The sequence below is a fragment of the Odocoileus virginianus genome, chromosome 3 (genome assembly GCF_023699985.2).
Source record: "Odocoileus virginianus isolate 20LAN1187 ecotype Illinois chromosome 3, Ovbor_1.2, whole genome shotgun sequence".
Classification (NCBI taxonomy): Eukaryota; Metazoa; Chordata; class Mammalia; order Artiodactyla; family Cervidae; genus Odocoileus; species Odocoileus virginianus.
In genome coordinates, this window is record NC_069676.1 from 83,577,970 (window position 1) to 83,604,376 (window position 26,407).

Genomic DNA, 26,407 nt, shown 5'->3' on the forward strand with positions numbered 1-26,407 from the left:
AGGTAAGTTAGACTAATCACCAACTTAGATTTTGAAGAAACTCTAAAGATGCTGAAGAACTTAATGAAGTCTTATGGGCATCTATTGAATAAATGACTTTTACTGTCAAGTTGAGCCATTCGTATATAAAGTATTAAAGAGAAATAGTACTCTCTGAGTTTCTGATAGTATAGTTTTACATGAGACACCCACCTCAGAGTGGGTTAGAATAAGGCTCCGTAAGTGAGCCCATTTGAGAGAAAAAAAACAAAAACAGAACAGAAAAAAAATTAGGAATACAGGACATGCATTGAATCATAAAAAATTAAACCTGTATTTTAATTTGCAGTTTGGTTCCTATTATATTTCCCCCCTCTTTTTTAGTCTCTTATAAGTGTTATGCTGATCTTCTTAGGAGTCATAAAATAGTGATGACATGTACATGAAATATGAGTAAAACCATCATAATATTTAGTTCCTGTATTGGGAAGATGAAATTTGGAAAGTTACTTACTTTTCCATTTTTCATTCAGAATCTCAGGGTGGAGGGTTTTTTAGTCAATTTATGTAATCTAGTTTGTAGATTATTCCCCTGGTGCTTAATTTACTAATTTTCTGCAGACTGAATGAAATCTATCTATTGTGTTGTTAATTGGATAGCAATACAAAAAGAAGTAAATATTTCATCTATCCATTTTGCTACAAGATAATTGTGCTAGTAAAATTCCATAATATATCACTGATTGGAATTCTTTGATGAAATAGTAGTCCTATAGAAAGAGAAAATTTTAGTTTGCTTGATTTTTCTTTGCTAATTTTATGTGTGTCCCATAATTTTGCTACATGTTTTTTGCTGTTTGTTTTCAGAATAAATAATAACTTATAAATCTTCTAACTTTCAAATTTTACACTAGTTAATCTTTATGGTATTTTTGGAAAGAGTGGGAAGGCTATCAGTAAATATTAATTAAATACTTAGTAATCAGAATGATAATGAGTTAAATACAGGACCAATGTCCTGTACCTGTGTCAAATATGGAAAAAAAGCACTAAAAGACACATTACTTATATAGCATCATTTTACTGCTCCCTTCACATTCCTTTCTGAGTGGGAAGATTACTTATTTAGCCAATTATGAGATCCCTGGATGAAAGGTAGGGAGGAAAAGAGAGACACTAGGAGGAAAGTTCAGTCTTTAGCTACCTAAAAATAAAAGAAGGAAATATCTGGAGGAAAAAATATGTATATATATATGTGTGTGGGTGAGTGTGTGTGTGTGTGTGTGTGTATACCCAAGGGCTGATGAAGTTGGAGAAGCTTAGCAAAAGAGAGTAAAGAATAGTGAACATTTGTCCAACATATGACGGAGCACGTCAGAGGGATACAAGAATTAACCTGAAAGATATCCTAATGACTAAACCTGGAATAATTTGAATGACAAAATAGCTTGATTGCACTGGCCTCCTAGGGCTACCATAAAAAACTGCACAAACTGTGTGGCTTAAAACAACTGAAATTTATTCTCTACCAGTTCAAGAGTCCAGAAATCATTGGAGATAAAGGTGCTGGCCGAGCAGTGCTCTCTCTGAAGGCTCTAGGGAAGGGTGCTTCCTTATCACTTCCTAGCTTCTGGTGGTTGTCATCCATCCTTAGCATGTCTGTTTGTAAGACACATCAGCCTACTCTCTGCCTCTGCCAAGGTGTTCACCCCTGTGAGTGTGCTAATCTCTGTTTCTAAATTTCCCTCTCCTTGTAAGTAGACCAGTGATTTTTGGATCTAGGGTCTATCTGAATCCATCAAGACTCAGTTTAACTCAATTACACTGGCAAAGACTGTATACCCAAATAAAGACACATTTACAGAATTGAGTGAACATGGATCTCTGTAAGTTCTATTCAACTCAGTAGGATGATGTTAGATTATAATCTACAGTGTAAAATGTGTATATGTATACATACTAATATAAATGACTAACAGAATAAGTAAATGGGAGAGAAGAGATAAATGTCACTTAAAAAAAAATTCAAAATACATGTGTAGATACCTCTTGCAGGAGGTAGAGTTTTTCCAATCTCCTCCTCTATTACCAGACAGCCACCTTCAGTGTGTGCTGGATTTTGTGACTCATGTTCAAAGAATGGAATATGGAAACAGAAAACCTACTAACTTTACAGTGGAGACACCAAGCAAATATGGCCTTAAACAAATGATCAAGGTTAGCACTAACAAGACATGTCACATGGTGACATGAGTGCCTGACATTCTGTGATGAGGAAGGAAATTCATCTATGTGTTGTTTTTCTCTAAAACCATAAGCCCAGACTAAACATGAGAAAAATATCAGGCAAGCCCACGTGGAGGAATATTCTACAAAATACCTGACCAGTACTCCTCAAAAACATTAAAAACAAAGATGAAAAAAAAAAAAAAGACACTGATCTTTAAAAAAAGTAAGGAAGGAGAAACAATGACCAAATACAATTAGCCTCCTGGAAGAAATCATGGGAGAGGAAAAGAACATTAGAATAAAAACTAGTGAAATTCAAGTGAAGTCTTGAGTTTCAGTCAGTCTGTTCAATCGCTCAGTCGTGTCTGACTCTTTGCGACCCCATGGACTGCAGCATGCCAGGCCTTCCTGCCCATCACCAACTCCCAGAGCTTGTTCAAACTCATGTCTATCAAGTCAGTGATGCCATCTAACCATCTCATTTTCTGTCATCCCCTTCTCCTCCTGCCCTTAATTGTTCCAAGCATCCGGGTTGTTTCTAAGGAGTCAACTCTTCTCATCCGGGGGGCAAAGTATTGGAGCTTTAGCTTTAGCATCAGTTGTTCCAATGGATACTCAGGACTGATTTCCTTTAGGATTGACTGGTTTGACCTCCTTGAAGTCTTGAAGTCCAAGGGATTCTCAAGAGTCTTCTCCAAAACACAGTTCAAAAGCATCAGTACTTTGGCACTCAGCTTTCTTTATGGGTACAGCTCTCAAATCCATACATGACTACTGGAGAAACCATAGCTTTGACTAGATGGACCGTTGTTGGCAAAGTAATGTCTCTGCTTTTTAATATGCTGTCTAGGTTGATCATAGCTTTTCTTGAGTTTTTCTTTCATAGCTTTTTTTGCGTTCAAGAAGGTCATAAACTCTTCTTGAGTTTAGTTGATAGTAATGTATCAGTGTTGACTTCTTAGTTTTCAAAAATGTACTACATGGCAGTGTAAGAAGTTAACATGAGAGAAGACTGTTTGAGGAGCATAAGGAACTCTCTATATTACCTTGCAATATTTTTTAAATCTAAAATCATTCAAAAATTTCAAAGTACCTAGTCTTTTTTTAAAATGAAAAAAAAATACAAACAGTTGTTTGATGTGAGAGACTTTAAGGAAAACACTGGGCAAAGAATGGTCTAATGAAGTTTTATATTGTGATGTGCCTTCATTGTCTTCTGAAGACATAATGGAAATTAATCCATTTCTAAACTATTTTCCTCTGATTTGTGTTTTTTTGTGTGTGTGATTCTATATTGTTATTGACCTTAAAGTGGGAAGCAAAAGTTTGTTTTCATTTAGCTTATATATGAAATTTAAAAACAACTTAATCTTTCATTGTATAGTTATAAAGATTTAAGAAGTGGAAGCTCTCTTGTAGAGAACTCTAAAGGAATCTTGTAATACATGAAAAATTCTTAATACCATAGAATTTACCTCTGCTCTTTCTTTGAGTAACAATATTATGGAATTCTATCTTTCATTTTAAGTGCTAATCTCTTCAAATGAAGAATTATCCCTGGCTTCTCTGTACCTTTCTCCAGAACTATATAATGCTTTAGTTGACTAGAAATGTACAGATATTTACTGTTGGTTTTGTGCCCATGACTACCAAAACTCTTAAATGGTGTAGTCCCGATGAGTTGCTTATTCTAATATTAATTAAAATTTCTATGTTTCAGTCATCTGATATCTTTGACTAATCTTTAATATTTCTTATTTTTAGGCATCCTAAATTGTCAGGTTGTGTGAACTCACTGTGACCAAATTATCATATAGAGAAATCCAGTCAGGGTTAGTAGCCAACTTCACATGAAAAGGTTTGAGGTAGAGCTAGGTTTTAAAAATAAAATAAAATGTGCTCTTCACAACAGTTTAAAGCAACTATCCTTCAATTAAAAAATAAAAATAAATAAATAAAATATGTCCTTAGTTTTTAAGGACTTCCCTTGTGGCTCAAATGGTAAAGAATCTGCAATGCAGGAGACCCAGGTTCAATCCCCGGATTGGGAAGATGCCCTAGAGAAGGGAATGGCAACCCACTCTGGTATTCGTGACTGGAGAATTCTATGGACAGAGGAAGGTTATAGTCCATGGGGTCGCAAAGAGTCAGCACGACTGAGTGACTAACGCTTTAGTTTTTGAATTAAATTCCATTTGAAAAATCTGCAGAATGATTGAAAACTAAAACCTTTCTTTTCAATCTATTTTGCCTAGCCTGGTTCAAATTTACCTATTGTTGAATTTTAAACCTTTCTGTGTAAACATATTTGCATGTATGTTAGAGACACTCTTCTTACCTAAAATACTAACTATTGAAATGATCTTTCAAAATACACTATACCAATAAACTGGGAAGCAAGTTTGGTTTTTAGGAGCAGAAGAGAGAAATATGTGAGAAATGTTATTAATACTAATAGAGAGAAAGTTGATTATTAATATATTCACAGCTGAAATCTCAAAGTATGTTTTAATTACAACTCTAATGAAAAGGCATTATCAGGTGCAGGCTCAATTTAAACTAGATATTTGCACAGATAGATTGGATAGAATGTTTAAATAGTTGTATTTATATGCCACTTTTTATACTGATTTGAGAAAGAACTATTTCTTTTCAATATAAAATACATAGACCCTCTATGATGAATGATATGTATAATTTGTAAGGTATTTTGTGCAGTTAGATCAGTAATAAAAATAATAATCACTTTCAGGAGGTTTTAGTCTTGAGTAATTTAAATTATCATTACACTTTTGCCATCTACAATTTTAGAATATTAGTCTACCAAGTTAAGATTCATGAATGAAACATCTAACCAAGTCTGTATTTGTCACTCATAATAAATGGTGATGAAATACAAGATAATCACAGGAAGGAGGGATAAAAGAATAAGGTGTATGCCATACACACAGATCTCTGCAAAGGCTAAGACAGCCACAGATAGGTCCTGGACAAAGGGGACATGGTTATGGAGAGAGTGGGAGAAGCAGAGGTAAACAGATGAATATACACCCATCACGAAAATAGAGGGGCACTGAAGGTTTTTTTTAAAAAAGCATAAAGAAGCAGACAGCAAATTAAACTAAGGACCATTCCAAAGGAATCACTTTTTTGAGCAGTCAGTTTAAAATAACATCAGTACACAATGGCATTTTTCACAGAACTAGACCAAAAAATTTCACAATTCATATGAAAACACAAAAGACCGCAATTAGCCAAAGCTATCTTGAGAAAGAAGAATGGAACTGGAGGAATCAGCCTTCCTGACTTCAGACTATACTGCAAAGTTATATTCATCAAGATAGTATGGTACTGGCACAAAAATAGAAACACAGACCAATGGAAGAAGATAGAAAGTCCAGAGATAAACTCACATACCTATGTATACCTTGTTTTTGACAAAAGAGATAAGAATATACAATGGGGCAAAGATAGTCTCTTCAATAAGTGCTGCTGGGAAAACTGGACAGCTACGTGTAAAAGAATGACATTGGAACACCTCCTAACACTATACACAAAGATAAACTTAAAAAGGGCTAAAGACCTAAATGTAAGACTAGAAACTATAAAACTCAGAGGAAAACATAAGCAGAACACTCTATGACACAAATCACAGCAAGATCCTCTATGACTCACCTCTTAGAGTAATGGAAATAAAAGCAAAAGTAAGCAAGTGGGACCTAATCAAACTTAAAAGCTTTTTCACAGCAAAGGAAACTATAAACAAAGTGAAAGGACAACTCTCAGAATGGGAAAAATAATAGCAAATGAAACAACTGACAAAGGATTAATTTAAAAATATATGCAAGCCAGCTCATTATAAATCAATGCCAGAAAAACAAGCAACCCAATCAAAAGGTGGGCAAAAACTTACAGACATTTCTCCAAAGAAAACATACAGATGGCTAATAAATACATGAAAAGCTGCTCAATATCACTCATCATTAGAGAAATGCAAATCAAAACTACAATAAGATATCACCTCACACTGGTCAGAATGGCCATCATCCAAAAAATCAATAAACAGTAAACACTGGAAAGTGTGTGGAGAAAAGGGAACTCTCTTGCACTTGGTGAGAATATAAACTGATACAGCCACTATGGAGGACAGTGTGGAGATTCCTTTAAAAACTAAGTATAAAACCACCATATGACTCAGCAATCCCGGTACTAGGCACATACCCTGATGAAACCAAAATTGAAAAAGACACATGTACCCCAATATTCATTAGCTTTACTATAGCTAAGACATGGAAGCAACCTAGATGTCTATCAACAGATGAGTGGCTAAAGAAGCTGTGGTACTTATATACAATGGAAATATTGCTGCTGCTGCTGCTAAGTCGCTTCAGTCGTGTCCGACTCTGTGCGACCCCATGGACGGCAGCCCAGCAGGCTCCCCCGTCCCTAGGATTCTCCAGGCAAGAACACTGGAGTGGGTTGCCATTTCCTTCTCCAATGCATGAAAGTAGAAAGTGAAAGTGAAGTCGCTCAGTCGTGTCCAACTCCTAGCGACCCCATGGACTGCAGCCCACCATGCTCCTCCGTCTATGGAATTTCCCAGGCAAGAGTACTGGAGTGGGGTGCCATGGCCTTCTCCAACAATGGAATATTACTCAGCTATAAAAAGGAACACCTTTGAGTCAGTCTTAATGAGGTGGATAAACCTAGGGTTTTCTATGCAGAATGAAGTCAGAAAGAGAAAAACAAATATCATATATTAATGCATGCATATGGAATCTAGAAAGATGGTATTGATGAACCTATTTGCAGAGCAGCAATAGACAGAGACATTGAGAAAAGACTCATGGCCATGGTGGGGGTGAGGTGGAGGATAGGGTGGGAGGTATGGAGAGAATAACATGGAAACATACATTACCATATGTAAAATAGATAGCCAGTAGGAATTTGCTGTATGATTCAGGGAACTCAGACGGTAGGAGTGGGATGCAGAGGAAGATGTGAGGGATGTTCAAGTGGGAGTTTACCCACAGTGGGTAAACCTGTGGCTGGTTCATGTCAATGTTTGGTAGAAATTAACAGAATACTGTAAATTAATTATTATTTAATAAAAAATAAAAAATTAAAAAGAATAACCTGATATAAATTTATTTAACCTGTAGTTAAAAGTCATTTCTTACCATGGAACCATTTTGTTTTTTTCTGGCCCCATGGATTAGATCCTCAGACATATTTAATGGAATTTCTGTGTGAAATGTACACACAACCTGTAGACTAATTTCTAAGGCTAGATTTTGGTGAGGTAAAACTTTGGTGTCCATTAATAATAATTTCTAGCTGTTTTGAGAAGAATGACTCCATACATTTGCTATTTATGGTTTCCTCTTTTTTTAAACTGTCATGGATCCCTTAAAATAATCAATTCTTATGGGGAGACTATGATAGTTTTCAAATCTTCATTGAATCCTTTATGAATAAAATTCTAGGCATTAGGAGAGTTCAAAAATCTATATGAGTTAGCTAATCCATATTAATTTTTATAATTTTACTTGACTTTAAAAATGTGGTCCTTGAAAACTCATATGCTCTCAAATTCTTTTTGAATTAATAGAAATGGTAAGTTAAAATGAATATCATGATACTCTGGAAAACAAGAAAATGTAACATTAGTGAATCAGAATTTTATAAAGATTCTGGAAAGATAGAAAACGAATGAAACGTAATTGGTAGGGAAATGAAAGTTGAAATTCAATAAAAGTCACCACAGACCTTCAAGGTGAATCACCAAATAGGGAAAGGCCAGGGGCAATCCACGTTCATCATTTAGGAATCTCCTTTCCAAACCGTTAGGAAAGTTGAGTTCTTCCCCCGACACAGATGTAAACAAGCTACAGTTTGGCAGCAAAGGCTTATTCTCTGTGGCCAAAGCCAAGAGTTATTCTCAAAATCAGGTGAACATATAGATATGTTCCGAAGAAAGTTACCTACTAAAGATGCTGGGGTCTAAGAGTGGTCAACAACCTTCAACCTAACTTTAATGGCGCACAGACATAGAACAGACATGTTTACCATGACAGGCAGGAGAGCACTTCCTCTTGGTAGGGTTATGTACCAGGCCTGACAGAGCTTCGAGTTCTGTAACCTACATTTTCCTCAGGAGTACTTCAAAGAGACTGGCTGTCAAAACATTCCCCTGACTTCCCAACTCACATAGAACCCTCAGTCAGTTTTCTCACTCAGCTGAGAGGCCTCACGGGGAAACAGTCACAAGCAAGAGCAAACAGCATAGATGCCAGATACCTTTAGTGTTTAGTACAGTCCATCATTCACAAGTGTGACCACACATCTAAGAATCTTGAGAAAGTTGAAGAAAACTAATACATGAAAGACAAGGTCAAATATGAATAAATAAAATGACTGGCCCATTTGTCTTTAGGGTTTGGGGAATCAGTATAGAAGGCTTTTCAGTAGGGGAGAGACTTGCTATTATTTGAATTGTTGGATGATTATAATTTACGATGATATAGAGAATTAATTTCAGGGGAGCCAGATGATAAGAAACCACTTAGGAAACTGTTGCAGTGATTCAGGGGAGAAGTAACGGTGACTGAGGGTGCTGTGCTAAAGGAAACTCATGAATATAAAAGGTGTTTAACAGAGAGTCTTGGTGGTGTTGATTAAAATTGAGGGTGAAGAGAGTCAGGAGTCAAGGTGACACCCAGATTTCTGACTTTCTCTTTTACCTTCATTACTTTCATTTTGGAGGTCAGTGGATTCTCTGTGACTCCTTGGGCCAAATTATTTAGCAAGGGACATGGTGGAACCCACCCTGTCCAATTTGCTTTCTGCTGAAGCTGTGAACAATACAATGACTCAAAGCTGGCCTAGGTCTGCTGCATTTCCAAGTGTCGGGTTTTGACACTCAAGTCACTTTAGTGTCTAATAAGTTAGTGTACGTTAAATGTCTGGATATTTTGTAGTTACCAGAGCTCTTCATAAAGAGGATAAGTATAACTTAACAATGCAATATTAAGATAAATGCAGGACAAATTTGACTTTGTGATAGAATAATATTGAGGAGGTTTGAGACTGTTAATTATATATGAATATGCTTATCTGTATTTTTATATGTATATATCAATATTTATAATATATTGAACATATAATACAAAGATAAATTTGAAATCTGCTTCTAATTGGCAGAATCATATAGTGTTTTATGTTTTAGAAATATTATCCATTTGAGATATTTTGGAACATGAATATTGATCATTGTAATTAATTCAGATTTTTATCAAATGGAGCTATCCATTAGGCATATAATATGACGCATGTCATAAACCCAAGTCTGTGCAATTAATCTATAGAAACTAGTCATACAGGGTTTGGTTTTGCATCACAACATCTCTTTGGGTAAAGTAGAAATGCCTGAGTAGATGGCACTGTCTTTGTATTTCTTAGTGCTTCATGGACTGTGGGCCCCAGTAACAATAACATTGAAAGCTTCCCTCTTTGTCTCCATTTCAATATGTTTAACCCAGGACCCAATCCTCTGAAATATTTCCTCAACTACATCTTGAAGTTACCAAAGGCTGTTTCTTAGGTTCCAAAATAAAACCAAGCACTCTAATAAGTGCTTTGTGTGATATAAAATTAAAACTCTATTTTTAATTTTAGTTCAGTTTTAGTTTAATTTTAGTTTAGTTTAATTTTAGTTTATCACATATGCTCAAATATCTTTGAATCCTTACCTAGAATAAGACTGGTACCCCAAGTATAAAAGAAAGACACAGACCATAAAAGGGAGAAAAACTTTTGCCTTGAGTGTTGAGGGATCCTGAGAAGTATATTGAATTCTCTGGCATTGTAAAAGACAGAAAGCAAGCAGCTGCATAAAGGTTTCCCAACAATTACTTTATAAAATGTGAAACTGCATCTTTTTTCAATTTAAGAAAGTAGTAAGATTTTGACTTCTGTAAATCTTGATCTTGATTTCTATAAGAAATTTAGTTCTTATATAGAGTTACAGAAAATATTTAAAGCTGCATTTTGTTCCTTCTTATATTTTTATTAAAATATATTAAATTTGCATAATATTCCTAACATTGTCTAAGCATGTTAGCATTTAATAGTCTGTTGTGTCTCCACCAGCACCTCTTCAGGGCAGCCAGAACCACGGGGCCATTTGACTCATGAGAGAACTGAGATCCAAGGAGATGAAGTGATTTTCCTAAGAACACGGGGTTAGTGAGTTCTAGGACTGTGGCTGTGAAAGCAAGTCTTAGGATTTATAAACTTCATCTGTTTCATTTGGAAATTAGCAAAATGAGTATCTGAGTTACAAACAAAGGGTAGAAAAGGCCACCCAAATGGTATGATTTGAGGGACTTTAATATTTTCTCAACTGCTTTCCACTGAGCTTGAATGTCTCACAGTTCCAGTTAAGGCACTATCCCCAGAAAGTCCCTAGTTGAATGCAAATACCCAGGGTTTTCAGATTTACCCCAAATCAATGTACACAATACCCTCTTTCTTGCCACACTTTTCCCACACACCAGTGCCTTGCAGCTGCTGAAATGGGAACTGCAATGATGATGAACGGGACTTTTTAGAGATTCTCTGGTGCAAAAGGTTAAAAATAAAAATGGTACCCAAATCGTGAGCATGATAGACAAAAAGATTCAGAAGCAAAAGTCTAGCCTGGTATGATCTACCCACGTGCTGGTTGAGAAATAAACCCTTAACATATGATCTGAACATGTTTTACTTTGGTTTATTATGTTAAGATTCTACAAATTCATGATTTATTTGGGTAATGATTATCCCAACCACTCAAGGTTTGGGAATGTAAGGGATTAAGAGTCATTCACACTCTCATGAATTAGTGGGAACTGGTACTCTCAGATAATTTCCTATTAACAAAGCTGAGATGAACTTTTCCAAGAGACTGACATTTCTGACCAGCAGAAGGAGCATTGGGAGGGTAGCAGGGGCACTAAATGTAACATTCAAGTTCAAGATTTGTTTTTAATCTGTTTTCTGTGAACTTAGAAACATGGCGATTTTTAATATTATCTCCATAGAAAATTCTGTGAACAAAATCCCTTGACAGGATGGATATTTACTTGCCTGATATAGAGGATGTGTAGTATATTGATATCCAATTACACTATACAACTAGTCTACAACACTTAGAACTCTAGAGAACTTGTAACAATAGATGAAGGTGAATGAAATCTACAGATAAACACTATAGATTGTGAGCCCTAAACTGTGGGCTCCTAGGGACTTTGGAGTAAGAGTAGAATCTAGAAAAACATGCTAGAATAATACCAAGAGATACAGAGAGCAATAGAGCAGGAATGCACTCTTTCCTGCATTTATATAGGGCCAGCCTAGAAAAAGAATAATTTTTGTGACGAAACAGACATGAGAGATCTCAGGCACTATTCTTAGCCTCTATTTTCAATTTTGATTTCACAAAGAAATTCAGAATGTGTGCCCTAATGAAAGTGCCATCTTTATTTCAAGGCAGCATGTGAACAAAGTGAGAAACCTCACAAACAGCATCACAGTCTAAAACAGCAGAACGCAACTTTGTCAGTTTCAGTTTGAGATTCTGTGTGTGTGTGTTGAGTCTAGAACAAACTTCAATTTGTCGGAACATCATATGAAAAGAAAATATTAAAAGGACTTGCCTTCACCTTTAAAATGACATTATACATCCCACATTCAGTCAATTCTCAGTTATCCACAGTGAACTTAAATCTAGTCTTACTTGTCCTGTCACCCAGCATGCATCTAAATAACCTTACCCTGAGGTTATGTTTTTAATCCTAATTTTACTCATGATCCAATTTTTTAAAAGTAAGATTATTTTATTTAAGAAAGTACTATTATAGAAATATATAAAATATCTCTATTGATAAACCCTTTATATATATATGCATATATGTGATGAAAATACATATGCTTATATAGATAGTCTATTGCCTATATAAGCAAGCTTGATGGAAAAATCTCTTTAATTTTGGGGGGAGGTCATAGCTATAACATACGTGATTATTCTGTGAAGAGTAGAAAAAAGGATGATGGTTTTTCTAAGAATATTATTTTTAATCCTATTTTTATTTATTTTCAACCATATAACAATTAAACACTTTCATAGGTAACTGTCAGATACAATTTGTTTGCAGATATGTGGTGACTTCAAAACCCAGAAATCCTAAGGTCAAGATTTCTTGTAATAGTCAATGTGCTATAAGTGCATTTCTGTATGGGAACTTTCTTCGCTTCTCAACCACTTGGGTTGAGAGCCTGGCTGTCCAAAATTACAACTGATACTAGAAACACAATGTCAGAGATGCTTTCTCCATTCTTGCTTACTGCTCTATTTAAAATTGTTGTATTACATTTCTGCTAATAAAAGCCTTTCTAAGGATTCTGTATCACTCTTCAGCAAGGCACATTCACAACCTTCAATGAAAGTTGCTATTATCAGAGCAATGTGCTCTTACGATTTATTTATTACAACAGCCCTCATGACTGCTTACCCAGGCAAGCACTAGAAATATCTAACTCATTACCACTACATAAAATAGCATGGGGTATTTTCAGAATGAAAGAGATCAGAGCATGACAAATTCTAAAGCTGCCCATGTCCCTGATTCTAAAGAAATAGATTGCTATTCAACTCACACTGGTAACTTTTAACTATTGAAGAGGATATATTGGACTCAGTGAAACTACTGCCCAGACAAAATTTTTGTCAGAAATACCTATTGCTACTCTTTTTACATTTAAGGTCTGAACACCCTTGGACTTTCTCAGGCCAGCCAGTGAAAGAAAACTGACCCAGATGGAGCCAGAAACTGAAAATGCTTATTGACTTATTCAGCTGGAAGTTGATCCTGGCTGCTATTTAAATCTACTGCTTTAAGTATCAGCAGACATGCTGCATTCCTTAGGATAGTTCAGAGGGCAGACATTTGGGTCAAAATATTCTTACCGATTCTGTACCTAATGTGGCTTCACAGTGTTTACAAACAGCTGTTACAATAACCTAAAGATCCAAAGAAAAATGTGACACATCCAAGAATCTGACAGTTAAAACCGAGCATTTGTTCAGAGAGCACCTTGTGGTTTGAGGTAACAAGACCCATGATGCTAATGGTATTTGTCACATTCAGAGCAGCTGTATTCATGAGAGTAGAAGTGATTACCCTCTTACACACCCAGTTACTACTTTGAACCCAGGTCTATATTTTGGCTGCCTTGGCAACAGCATAGCAACAACTGGAGCCATGATGGTGATGTCAATCCAAGGACATCTTTGCATAAAGTGGGAGCCCTGACTTTCCACACAGGAAGTCAGAAAAGAGCATACAGAATAAACTGAAATGGTGATATCCATAGCACTACTATCCTGTGTATATTGAAACTAATGTACTGAGACTCTAGATTATTTATTATAATAGTTAAGATTTTACAAGTCCAGTAATTTTCCAGTGGCTGTTCTTTCATGGAAAAATATTTCAGGGAAATCTCTACAAGTAGGAAGCTGCTTTTTTTTTTTTTTTTTGGTCTGAAATAAAACTATAAAGGATAATTACTTATTAATTGTGATCACATTAATCAATGTAGATTTCCTATAATTATTATGATGAAAGGGATTACAAACAGCAATAAAAATAGACAAAAATCAATCAGTCAGCCTTCTCACTGGTTGGTTTTACTCCTGTGATTGGTCACTAGATCTCTACTCTTGGTCACATGATGAAATTGCATTTCTCTGTTGAAACACATTTATATCCTTATGACTTGCTTTGATCAATGAAATGTGAGAAGTGACAGGTGTCATTTGGAGATGAAATTTTTAAAAGAGAAGTTCAATTTGCTATTGTTCCCTTCTCCTGCCAGGGCAAACAGCAACTTTGCAGGTGGTAGAAGCATCATCTGCCTAAGTGAGAAGGTGTAGAGCAGAGTTCCCAGTTGTCCTCTGATGGACACATTATACTAACAAGAAGTACAATTCTGTTACACCAGTCTCCTGCAGCTTTGGAGCTGTTGTCTCAGGATAAACTAAGCTGCCCTGGATACCCTCACAGTGCAATTTGTAGAGATTCAAAGGATACCATTCATTTTAGAAATATATTTGACATAAACATTATGTAATTTAAGGCTCAATTAAAAAATATAAATACACATGTTTCAAATAAACATGTTTAAATACATACCATTTTTTATCTTTTTGTAGAATCAGAGGTCATAGTGAAGATAATGCTTCAAACCCCCTCACCAAAATGAGATGGACTCTTTCTGTTCTGGCTAGAGAGAAGTGCAAAATCATGAGTTTGTGGTCAAAATATGTTCTCCAGACAGAAACTCAAATGCACACTTAGACCAATCCAGATGAACTGTTTTCCTCCCCGAACTAGCCAGAAACCATTTAACTTGTTATCTTGTAAATCAAGTCAATGTTTCATGGAAAAAAAAAATCTCTTATCAGGAAGATCCCTTTTATTTTCCTTTGAATTAGCCTTTTTCTTTGTGTACTTCACACCCTATCCTTTTTTCTTACAGCAACTTTCTCCTTTACTTATGTGGTATTCTGTCTGACAACAAGAGAAAGTGATTATTACTACTTTATAGAACAGATTCTGGCAAAGTATTTGTGCTTCTGTTTGCATAGTAATTTAAACTGTTTCTGAGGTTCATGGAAAGCAAAGTTAGATGTTGGCCTTATGGAATCTTTGTGAAGTGGTGTCAATTCCACTAGGCCTATCTAGGTTGCAAAAATATTTGAGCCCTTTGTAATACAAGTATAGTAGAATACATGTGTGCGTGCTAAGTCATTTTAGTTGTGTTCGACTCTTTACAACCAGATGGACTGTAGCCTCCCAAGCTCCTCTGTCCATGGGATTCTCCAGGAAAGAAAGAACACTGGAGTGGGTTGCCATGCCCTCCTCAAGGCATCTTCCCAAACCAGGGATCGAACTTGTGTCTCTTATGTCTCCTGCATTGGCAGGTGAGTTCTTTACCACTGGGTAACATTAAAGCAAGCCTACTATGTTTCTCTATTTCTGAGATCAGCCCAGAACAGTAGCTTCAATGGTGTTCCTGTGAGCACAGTTAAGTGAATAAAAATGGAGTGTGGGTGTTAGTCTGCATGTGTGTGCCTATGTGTGCACACATACATGTTCACATATGTAAAGTAAAAAAGAATATGTTGTAATCAGCTAAAAATGGACATTTCAATTCTTATGTTATGACAGATAACACCATTATATCAATACTTGTTCACAGTATTTCTCCAGAATTACTACAGTAATAGTCCACATTTATAGACTTGCTTGACAGAAGGCCATGATGACTTCCAGAAAAATCTGCCTTTATAGACAAAGTATTCTTTATATTACTGACCACAGGTAAATCCTTTTTCTCAAGACACAGAAAAGAAATTTTGAAACTTTAGGAAGCATTATGGTATGGTGTAATTTTTCCAAAAAGTTTCTTTTTCTCATTTGCAGAATATTACTTTTTCAATAAAGTGATTCTGCATAAGATTTGCTAGTTTTCAGTTCTATCAAGGTTATATATACCACTTGTAGAGAGTCTTTATAAGATATTTTAAAGATAACAAAATGCATTAATTTCACAGGCTTAAAATAATTCTCTAGAAATACACTATATTTCTCCAAATTAAACATATTAAACATATGTATTAACTTTAAAATTGCTTTGAGGATTTATTACTAGTTTATGACAATACATAACACAAATATCTCAATTTAAGATAATTTGAATTCATTTTTCATTGTCATATATTGAAAGAGAAGCTCAAGACTATTTTTTAAAATAATAATAATAACCCTCGCTTACCCAAATGCATATATTTATAAAATTTAATCAGCTGTGACAATATCAAAATTCTCAGTATTATATGAATGGCTTATAATTCATATTGTTCTTTCTGTGAATTCATCGAGTAGAATTGTATATACATGAACTAAGGGGAATTTGTTAATGAAATAGTAATTCTGAGACCTTATTAGTAGAATTCATGCTAGTTATGGCTCTCAAGAGGGGATTTTTTAAAAAGAAAACTCCCCTACCAGAGTTAACCATGTACATCTTTAAAATATGAAAATCCACTTTGCGCTGATCATAGTCTTTATTAAGAAGGCTGCTGACTTCAATACTAAAAATATCTGACTGTTCCAGAAAATTCTTACAAAATCATTTTTTCTGGTGATTAAACTGATCATGTTCCATTGCATAGTCCAGTTGGAGGTAGGTTGGAGCACCTACTATGGGTCAAAACCTCTTTTGGACACTTTATGTATATTATCATATTTAGTATTTATAATAAGTCCAGGATGAGGCAATAATCCTCTGATTACAGAGAAGAAGACTGAGGCTCAGAGAAATGGGTAATTTGATAAGGGGCATGTACCTGGTAAGAAGTGGAGTGAGAAGTTATGATTTAGGTCTTGTGATTTAATGTCTATACTATTCCATTATTTTACATGGCTTCCCACAGAATCTATTGCTGCTTCACTAATTTGGGACTTGTTTTCAATTGGATTGTCTAAAAGTGCTGGCTAATTATTTTTCTCATATGAAACTTAAAATATACAGATGATACATGGTTCAAATGATTAATCCATTGATATTCATCAAGAGAGTGACATGATAAACTGAAAAGATTTACTGAAGACAGATTCACTAATGGAGCCCACAAATGTACAAGAAATGCCTTATTTTTGTGTTAATAGCACGCAGCTTAAGTCACATCTAGGGAGGGGTAGACTGACCCAGATGTTTGCATTCCCTGGTCTTTCTTTCCAATCTTTTCTTCCATTAAAAAAAAAAAGTTTGGTATGGTAAAGATGAAGCTGTTCCTTGATTTCTACCCTTTAATCCAGGATTTGGAAAACTCTGAGTCAGAACTGTGATATTGCTATCTTCCTGTGAGCCAAATGAAACCATAAATGTATGGGCATTTTATCTACTATCTGTACAGAATTCTGCTCCTTGTTCCCACTTTCTTCCCAAATCGGTTCCTGAACATATCTCAAATTCTAGCTTTATATTTCTCAGAGGGTACTGTGCATTTTCTTTTCAAACATATAGGATCCTTTGGTATTTTTCCATTCATGTTTATAATTCTGACTTCGATTTTGGCATTCACATTTTCTAAATTTTAAAGTAAGACCTTTTCTACCATACTTTGTTCCTCATTTAAGATTTGTTGCAAAATTCTAATTAACAGATTGAACAACAAAAGAACCCACTGAACACCCACTAGATTTTTTTTGAAGGGGGAAAGCATTCTATAAAAAACACTGAACATTGTAAGACACACACTGATGAACACCTACTGCTTAATGAAATTTATCTCAAACTCAGTTCCTTCTTTCCTACCTCGTTGCTTCTACCCACTACACACACGCCATGCACACACGCATACATACACAAGCTCTCATAGACCAATTCTAACAGCATGTACACCAAGATTTTTCCAAAAGGGTTTATAAAACTGAAAATCCTGGGTTGTGTTTCAAATACATGATAATTTTTCTAACTTCTGTTTTGTTGCATCAAAAGGACGTCTTGTTGTTTGTGCTATTGTAATTTAAAGACCATCTAAATTTTGTTTCCTTTCTAGAAATTATAAAAATACAACTTGCTAATTTTTTTTTACTGTATATTTTTAAAAAAACACATTTTTTCAGAAAGTTAGTAATAACTGGAACTAAGCCAAAAGCACTCTAAGAAAAGATTTATGATGGTCTATATAGATTACAGCAATGTGGAGCAAAGTTTTTCTTTAACATAGTATTCAGCCATTTTGGAACTTTAGTTCTAAAAGACATCATTTTGGGGTATACTTAGGATCGGCGCAAGTATATACAGTACAGGTATAAGAATGAAGAAACACTAGCTTACACATAATTTCTTAAGTTTCAGGGGAAAAACTGCCTAATGAGTTTTATACATAAGCAAGGTTTAGTCCATAAAGAGGATAGGAATGTCTTATCTTCTATTCAGTTAACAGGTTTTCGCAGTTTTCTGAATACTTATGAGTAGCTCAGAAATTCATATAAGTTCATGTAATTCACACAGCATCTGTTGTGAAAAAATAAAGTGATAATTTACATCCAATTAAAATATTTTTCATTAGATAAAATGCTTTAATAAACTAACAAACTTATGTAAGAAGATAGCATTCGTTGGGAAGAAAACAAATCAATTTTCTGTAGAACATGCAAAATATCAAAGACTGGTCAGTCAGAAAAGGAAAGAGAGTCAGTCTTTTATGTAAAAATTTAATCCATTGTATTATTTTTAAAAACTCTGTGTCCTCTTATGCCTTATAACATATGTAAGTTACTTGAAAGCATATCTGCTCATTGGGTGCATTCATATTAAACTGCTATATATATATACACACACATATATATATATATATACATATATCTCAACCCCCCCATATCTATTATAGATGTGGAAATTTCAGGGGTGCTTCTTATACATAATCACCTTTCTGTCTTAAATGTTTGCCAATTATACTACAAGGGAATATATGCAACCATAACTTAAAAGGAAGTTAAAGGTTGTTTTGGTTGTTTTTTTTTTTTTATTAATTTCTCTTCTCTGATATAAGAATTCTTTAACTTTAAAAATAAGCTTACATCTAATTTGGCAGGCAATTATGCAAATGCATTCTGTTAGGGCAGATTCCAATGTTAAAACATAAAATAAACTTAAGAAAAAAGGGGAGTCAAGGAAAGAGAAAGTTGGTGGGTCTTGCTATTTTTTTTTTTTTTTGTTCTTTAAATATTTTTAGGCCTCTTTGCCACTGCTGTTGGGTCATTTCTCTTAGCTGTACTAAAGAGCCTTTGTCAGTCTGGAGGAGGCAGCCATGTGTCCATGAATGCTTATTTAGTATGGTGAGGACAGATGGCCTGGAATTGCTGAAGAAGACCTTAAGATATATTTAAAAGAGGAAAGGGAAAGAAACAATAAGGGAGGAAATAAATTAGAGAAGAGGCAAATGTTTGGCCAGGAAAAGTATTTGCACATATACAAACACACACACACACCACACACACGTACTCAAATGAAGACAAACTATAAATTGGTAAGTAGGACCCGATTTTTCATAAATTTCCTCTTTCCATAGAAATTTTAATTTCCATTATTGTTGATTTGCTGTATTTTCAGCAGAAACATGATAATTGCAGTCACGGCTGATCTGAACTTCATCTCTTCTGGTTGGTTTCTTATAGTATCTCAACTTTAAAGATGAATTTCGAAGTATGAAAGCTCAAACTTTTATAAAAGTCAGCCTTAAAATCAAACTGAAATAAACTAAACTCCCTGACATCCTGAGTCAGTGTCTTAACTCAACTTGTTTTAGAGTCTATCATTATTAGTTTATCTTGCTTAGCATTTCATTTCATTTGTTTCTATTATTTCACAAAAGCATACATGCTATCATCCAACCAAAATATCATGAAAGGGTGTGTCATGTGCGTTAGGGATGGGAGAGGAAGTGCGGGTGGTGGATGGATGGGCACAGGGGCACCAGGGGATAATATTGTGTTCTCAGATAGAAAAACTGTGAGATGTTATAAGACGATAAAAAGTGACATTAGTGGATTTTTGTTATATATTTTTCTTTCCAAGTTATCAGATTAACATTTTCCCATTTTCTTCAGATTTATTCTATTTCAGCTATGTTCTGACTATGCCAGGTAACAGAGGACTGCTGCTTCAATTGCCAGGTTTTCTATTGCTCATAAAAGAAATATTAGATTCCAAATTTCTTCTTATTGCCTTCTGAGTTGTCATGGTTATCAAATGACACCTTCTTGAAATTCTTTCTCATTTTAACTCTTTTCCATGCTTTGTGTAAACAGGCTGCTTGGAAATCAAGAAGAAGGAAAAAAAAAAAAGCATCAAGTTTGGGTGCTATAAGAAGCCCAAAGCACAAGAAGAAAAGAAATATTTTGTTAACCACAAATTGAAACTGGAAAGATTTTATCCAGAGGCATTAAATTTCATTAAATGTAAGAAGTCTAAAATAATACCTGTTTTATATACTCGTTCTCTGAACAAGCTCTTGGTAGCTCGCAGCCTGCTCAGAGGGTGACTCCTGCATTGCGGTCAGAGCCTTTCTACGACTAACCCACACCCCACCAACCACCACGACCAATGACACAGGCAGCGAGGATGCTGGATAGTTCTAAAGTAAATAGAAGGGAGGTTTTTTTGGATACAAGCACCTTTAAAAATAGAAAGGCAAGAAGATTCATAAACAGAACCTTTGAAAATATACAATACTTTTGTCTTACAAAAACATCTGTTGCTCAGATGAGTATTTGGAACACTGAGTGCTTCAGATTACCCCTCAGAAGGTGTGTTGGGTGGTGGCTCTCTGTGGATTTGGCCCCAGAGGAGGTCAACCCGACTCCCTGGCCTGTTGGCTCAGCAATTTCCCAGTGGTCAGCCCGTCTTGCCATAATCACATGCTGGCGCCCCGAGCCTGTTTCTTAACTGTCTCTGTACCTTCTAATGAAAGCATCCCAAAATATCCCCAACCACTCAAATTCTGGGGCAGCTGTGACCTCAGACTGGACTGCAGGACACACTGCATTTACTCAGACAGAAAGGCTGATAAAAATCTCCCTGCCACGATGCCTTAAGTGCCCACTCTCTCACTGCTGGATTTTGTTGCTTCACAGCTTATGACCACTTGCATGATATGCAAGCTGATGAGGAAGCAATAACTTAATACACAACAGCACAATTTCATGTGACTTGGAGCCTTTACGATAATGAGAAGGAAAAAATAGGAAAAATGTAATTATACATAATTTTTGTGCTTAAATCAGCAAATACAGTAATAATAACAGAAAGTAAGATGTGATAATCAAAAGATAATTCTCTTGAAAGTTATTTGAAAACAGAGTTTACCTCCTATATGAATGAGGAATGACATTATTATGGCTGCTTTTTAGGGAGCATTCTCAATATTAATTAATTTATGGATGAGCTATATGAAAGTAGCTATGGATACATGTGTGCTATCAGACTTTAGTAGAACCTTTTAGGTAAGCTTTCAGAATCTCTGAGGATTATAAAACAAAACAGGGAGGTACCACTTCTGAAAAGTTCAACTGGAATAGCAGGCAAATAGACAAAAAGGAGAAGCTGTATCTAAATTCAACAGGTATTCCTCTGGGCACTTGTTCTTGTTAAGCTTTCTTATGATCAAATAAGGTAGCTCAGTGTTTTGTCCAATGTGGCTTGACTAAGGAGAAAAAAAAAAACAGTAACAACCTGTTGAAGAAATAAGCAAACAAAATAAAAAAAATAAAAACCAGAGAGACAGCAATTGTTATTTTTGCCATGTTTTTATATGCACTTTGAAAGCTTTGAAGCCTCTACCAAATAATGCTCCTAGATACACAGCACAATTCACACAATTTGATTCTTAAAAGTGCCTTTGTACTTTGATAATATCAGCTAGACAGTCTGATATTGAACTAGCCTCCTAGTATTAATGCTTTTCATTTTCTTCAGGAACAAAAAATTTACTTGTAAAAAAAGGGTAACACGAAATACACTGACAGGGTTTTGTTAAAAATACAAAGCATTATCATTTATATGATAGTGACTTTCTCCCTACGAGTATGCTTTGTAAACGTGACTGAATGAGAAGAAAAAAAAATCTTTTATTATCTCAGCTCTCTAAAGCTTTATTGTTTAAGCCACTCTTGCTCCTAAGTATAGCAGAATTAAAACACGTCAGGATGTTGTATGGCAAGTAACTAACAAGGCACTAATAGAGATTCCTTGCATGCGTTTAAATACAGGTTGGCAAAAATAATTCCCCTATTACCTATTTTAAAATAGAATATTAGAGGCCCAAATTCTAATTTAGTTTTTCTATAACTAACCCAAGTTTCACAGATTTCAAATCTATGTACCTCACTTTGCTGAGAGTCAATGTTTTCCAAACGAATGCAAACATATTTATATATGGTATGCAAATATATATGTACACATACAAGCTATATATTATATATATCATTGTATAAGTCTTTATACAATCATGTGTAACAATTATAGTCCGCTTCTTACAACTAGAATAAAAAGCACGCATTCACTTTAACCCAGAAACTCCTTGGGCATTTGGCTCCTGTCTACTTATTTTTCTTTCTGCACTGAGTGGAAGGGGCGGGGGCGGCGGGATGCGGGCAGGGGAGGCAAACTCGCTAGAGTCACAAGCAGGATTGAAAACAAATGCAAGTCAATTTACTTTGCTAATTTCTCATATGCTTCTTTCTGTAACTGCAGAACTCTGTATTTTTTCCTCTCTTTTCAGAATCACTTTAAAATATTTTTTTCAATCTATTTTTTTTTCCCTAGAAAGTAACCCCTTGTGTCCTACATTAGGCTCCTCACTGAATGATCTCTTTTTCTTCTAATTATATTTTTTCACCTTGGGAGGAACTCACACTGCTTCAGGAAAAGCAACCCAGAAGAGCCTAAGGTCAGGTGTGCCCTAGAATCTAACTCTAGAAATTGCAATCATGGAATAAGAGCAGGAGAGGGAAAGAAGCAGAATGGGGAATTTGTAACAATATTGAGGCTCATTCTGAGGAATAATTAACTGAACAGCATCCTATGTTACATCACTTGCTTGAAATCTCAGAGGACAGACTAAAGAATTTAGGAAGATGATTTGAATCTGCTTCCTAAATCCATGGGGTTAACAAATTACTTGTACCGTGGTCAAGACTTAGAGTTTTATTTCTTAAGTATTACCTGCTCTGGGGTCCAAAAAAAAAAAAAACCAAGGAATTCTATTCATGAAGAAGCAGAACACAAAAAGTACCAATGACATGTTACACATTAAAGATGCTCAGATTTAAAACACTGAAAGGAGACTTGATTTAATAGGAAGCTTTTATTCCTGTTAAAATGAGGTTCAGTAAGGGAGCTAATGGGGATCAGCAAGAGAGAGGATTTCTAAGATAATTCTTGAAGTAAAAGGGACTTCTATTTTGGGAAAAATATGGGGACATGTGTAAAATATAAACTCTTCAGGTAGAGGAATTGTAGGTAGAAAAGGGGAAAACATTAGCTGAGCTTTTAAACCAAATCTTCAGCTGGGCTTTTGTTTAACACATATGCAAATGTGTGCACTGCTTCATTTGAATATTTATTTACTGCATTTGTGAAGGAAATTGGGGGATTATAGCCTCTTCCCAGCTGTGTTTTAGTTAATGACTGGTCAGCCTATTAGCCTGCTCCACTAAACGAATTCTCTGCACAAGCAACACCTTTTTTTACCCTGACTAGAAATTCTTCATATAAACAACAGTGGGGGGAAAACAGCAAATCAGAACCAGAGAGTTTTGAACCAAAAATGAAAATATTCTCCCAGAATCGTTAGAAGTAAGCAAGAAAGTTATTTGATGATGGTGACTTTTGCATTTTTATACTAAACAAAGCAAATATTTGCTATCAAATTGTGGGGTGGAGGGAGTTAGCTAGTCAGAATTTCTCTTTACTGAGAATTAATTCGGGTTATGGTCTTTCTTCCTTCTCTGGGACTTACTCATTTATTCTCCCCTATGACCATAAACACACACATCAATGAAAATGTCATGAATTACTTGGGCAATTATTAATAATTGAAAAACTTATTGGAATGTGACTTTCACAATTTCCCTCTATCTTCTCACTGTCAAAATAGTGAGAGAGAAGAGTAAATAACATTTCTTTAGCAACCAAATCCAGTGTACTGTCATTGCCCAAAGAAACTTTTTAGAGCCATAAGTGCTGGTTATGAGATTAATTTGTATCATGACAAGTTCATTTCAAAGCATCAGTGGTGAACAGATCTTTAGGTCAAAAATTTCTAATAACTTAGCTGTGGCAGTTTATCATGTATTGATTGTTATTAAGAAAAGTAGTATCTATTTTCTGAGAAATTTGTATATCTCAATCAATATGAGAAAATTGATCTTGTTCCCCAAATGACTTTCTTCTCTATATGACTTAAAATTTTATTTCCTATTTATTCCACATTTCCAGGTGAGGACATGCACTAATGCTAATAAAGTGAGAATTAACCCATGGAAATAAATTAAATTCTCACTACCAAAATTCTGAACTTTTCTGAATTTTGGGTTGAATAAAAACCTGAGCTTTGATTTGTTTTATTAATGAGATGATCTTTATAAACCACTATTAACTACTTATTTATCAAAAGTATTAATACTTTAGGTGATTTATGTAAACATCTGTTTGTGCTGGTTCATGTATGAAGTTGCTGCAAATAGGAGACAACAAGAGAGAACCTGAGAGCAATTTGAATGTGAGGCACTGTTCCTGGAACAAAATGATCATTTCTCACAGTTGAAACAATTGTGCATCATATATTAGACTGACAACTCAAATATTTACAGAACAAAAACAAGTAAGAAAGGAAGAGATGCTGTCAGACTTCAAGATAAACAGAGAAGTCTTTATTACATTGATGAAAAAATATTACAAGATACACATTCTACCTAAGAAACTCATTTTAGAGACTTCATTGCCAAGATCATATTAATTCTGCTCCCAATCCTTAAAACCATTCAAAACAGCAAAAAGAAGTTTCAGGTATACATTTCAAACCCTCCTTCTACATCAAAATTGTATGGGATGCACATCTCAATAGTATCATTTTTTTCGCCTTCAAACATGAGTTTCTAAACCATCTCATAAGCTCGTCAGGCATATTTCTTGTTCATTCCTTCTGTAGGGCAGAGGCAGACAGATTGCTGGATCAGATAGTGCAATACGCTGTATACTGCATTTGAAATGTGCCTTTTTTTAAAGCAGCAGATTTATTGATTTTCTTAAGTAGAAAATATGCACCCGGACATTAGACAAACACAGACTAAACACAGACTGAGGAAAAGCTGATAATTTGATTAAACTGACTGAGCTTTTGTTGTCTGTGTTTGGGGAATTTCCAATAATGCACAAGTGCCAAGCGCCCTTCTTCTGAATTTAACAAATGTGATCCCTAACCACAATGAATTTTACAATTATACTCTGTGCAGAGAATTCTTTCTCTTTAGAAAAGTATTCTGATGGACCCATATACTGCTTTGAAAGGAAGGTAGCATGAAAATCTTGCCTTTCTCAAGATGTAGGACTTCACTTAGGAAGGGGTAAGTATTGACCAGGCAAAAATCATTTGGTTGTTTTAAGGGAATATTTTCTTTCCTCCTATCTGCCTGCTTACCTAAGTATGTACCTGCCTACCTATCTTATCTGTCTGTCTGTCTGTCTATCTATTTCTATCATCAAGATTACTGAGATATAAGTGATCAGATGTCATTTGCTCCATTTGGAGGCCAAACTGAGTTTAATATTTAAGGTTTATACTGCTTCACAGTGTAAGTATCATTTCACATGTCTCAGAGAGTGGTTTGATTGCCTCAAGATGTCAAAAAGCTCTGGTTATTTCCTTCACCCTTGCAGATGCCTGCAAAGAAGTCAGTGGCAGCAGGCATGTGTGTGGGTGTGGAGCTGCAGGAATGAGGGGCTAACAGCTGAAAGTACTGTCTGTGAGGATTACTGAGTTTTATGAATTAGTTGAATGAGATCTTGTGAACTTTTATTGTGAACACATCTGAACTGTCCTTGTAGCTTGTAGTTTTTTCTCATTTCTCTTATGATATTGAGAACAAAACCTAATTCCCTCATATTCTGCAAGGACCATGCTGTAAAATAACCATTCCTATCTGCTTGACCAGAAACTCTCATTGTTGCTGTTTTCTAGGCCTACATATACTAGGTTTTTAAACATTCTTTTCTCATACCGTTCTGAAGCTTCTAGAAACCATTCTTTGACAACAAGATTTTATTCCTTCTTTTCCACTGACTCCATCCTCAGGCTTTTATGTCTTACCAAAATGGCACTTGCCTTCTTTCTAATTTTTACCCACTCCAGTTCGTATTGGATATCTCTTCCAGAATTCTGTATTCCAGCTCATTTGACCAGTAAGATATTTGATTACAACTTTTCACAAATTTCTTGTGCTTGTATTTGAAAGTCTGGATTCTTTCCCTTAGCCTCTACCAACTATATCTTTTTCTAAGCAGAGACTTAGACCCTTAATAG

The 26,407-nt window shown here is 35.2% G+C and overlaps 2 long non-coding RNA genes across 9 annotated transcripts in view; one reads left to right on the top strand and one right to left on the bottom strand.

Moving 5' to 3' along the window:
• LOC110130695 (uncharacterized) overlaps positions 1–26,407 on the bottom strand; it is an 871,740-nt gene that overhangs the window by 163,078 nt on the left and 682,255 nt on the right. The window contains exon 6 of one of the 8 annotated variants that reach the window (XR_011486994.1): positions 12,738–14,535. The exons of the other annotated variants lie outside the window; for them this stretch is intronic. This is a non-coding gene — a long non-coding RNA (uncharacterized lncRNA). Of the gene's footprint in view, positions 1–12,737; positions 14,536–26,407 lie in introns of those variants that run through there. 8 annotated transcript variants of the gene reach the window in all.
• Positions 25,251–26,407, top strand: part of LOC139034464 (uncharacterized) — a 42,433-nt gene continuing 41,276 nt past the window's right edge. Inside the window, exon 1 of the long non-coding RNA XR_011486988.1 lies at positions 25,251–25,451. This is a non-coding gene — a long non-coding RNA (uncharacterized lncRNA). The remainder of the gene's footprint in view (positions 25,452–26,407) is intronic.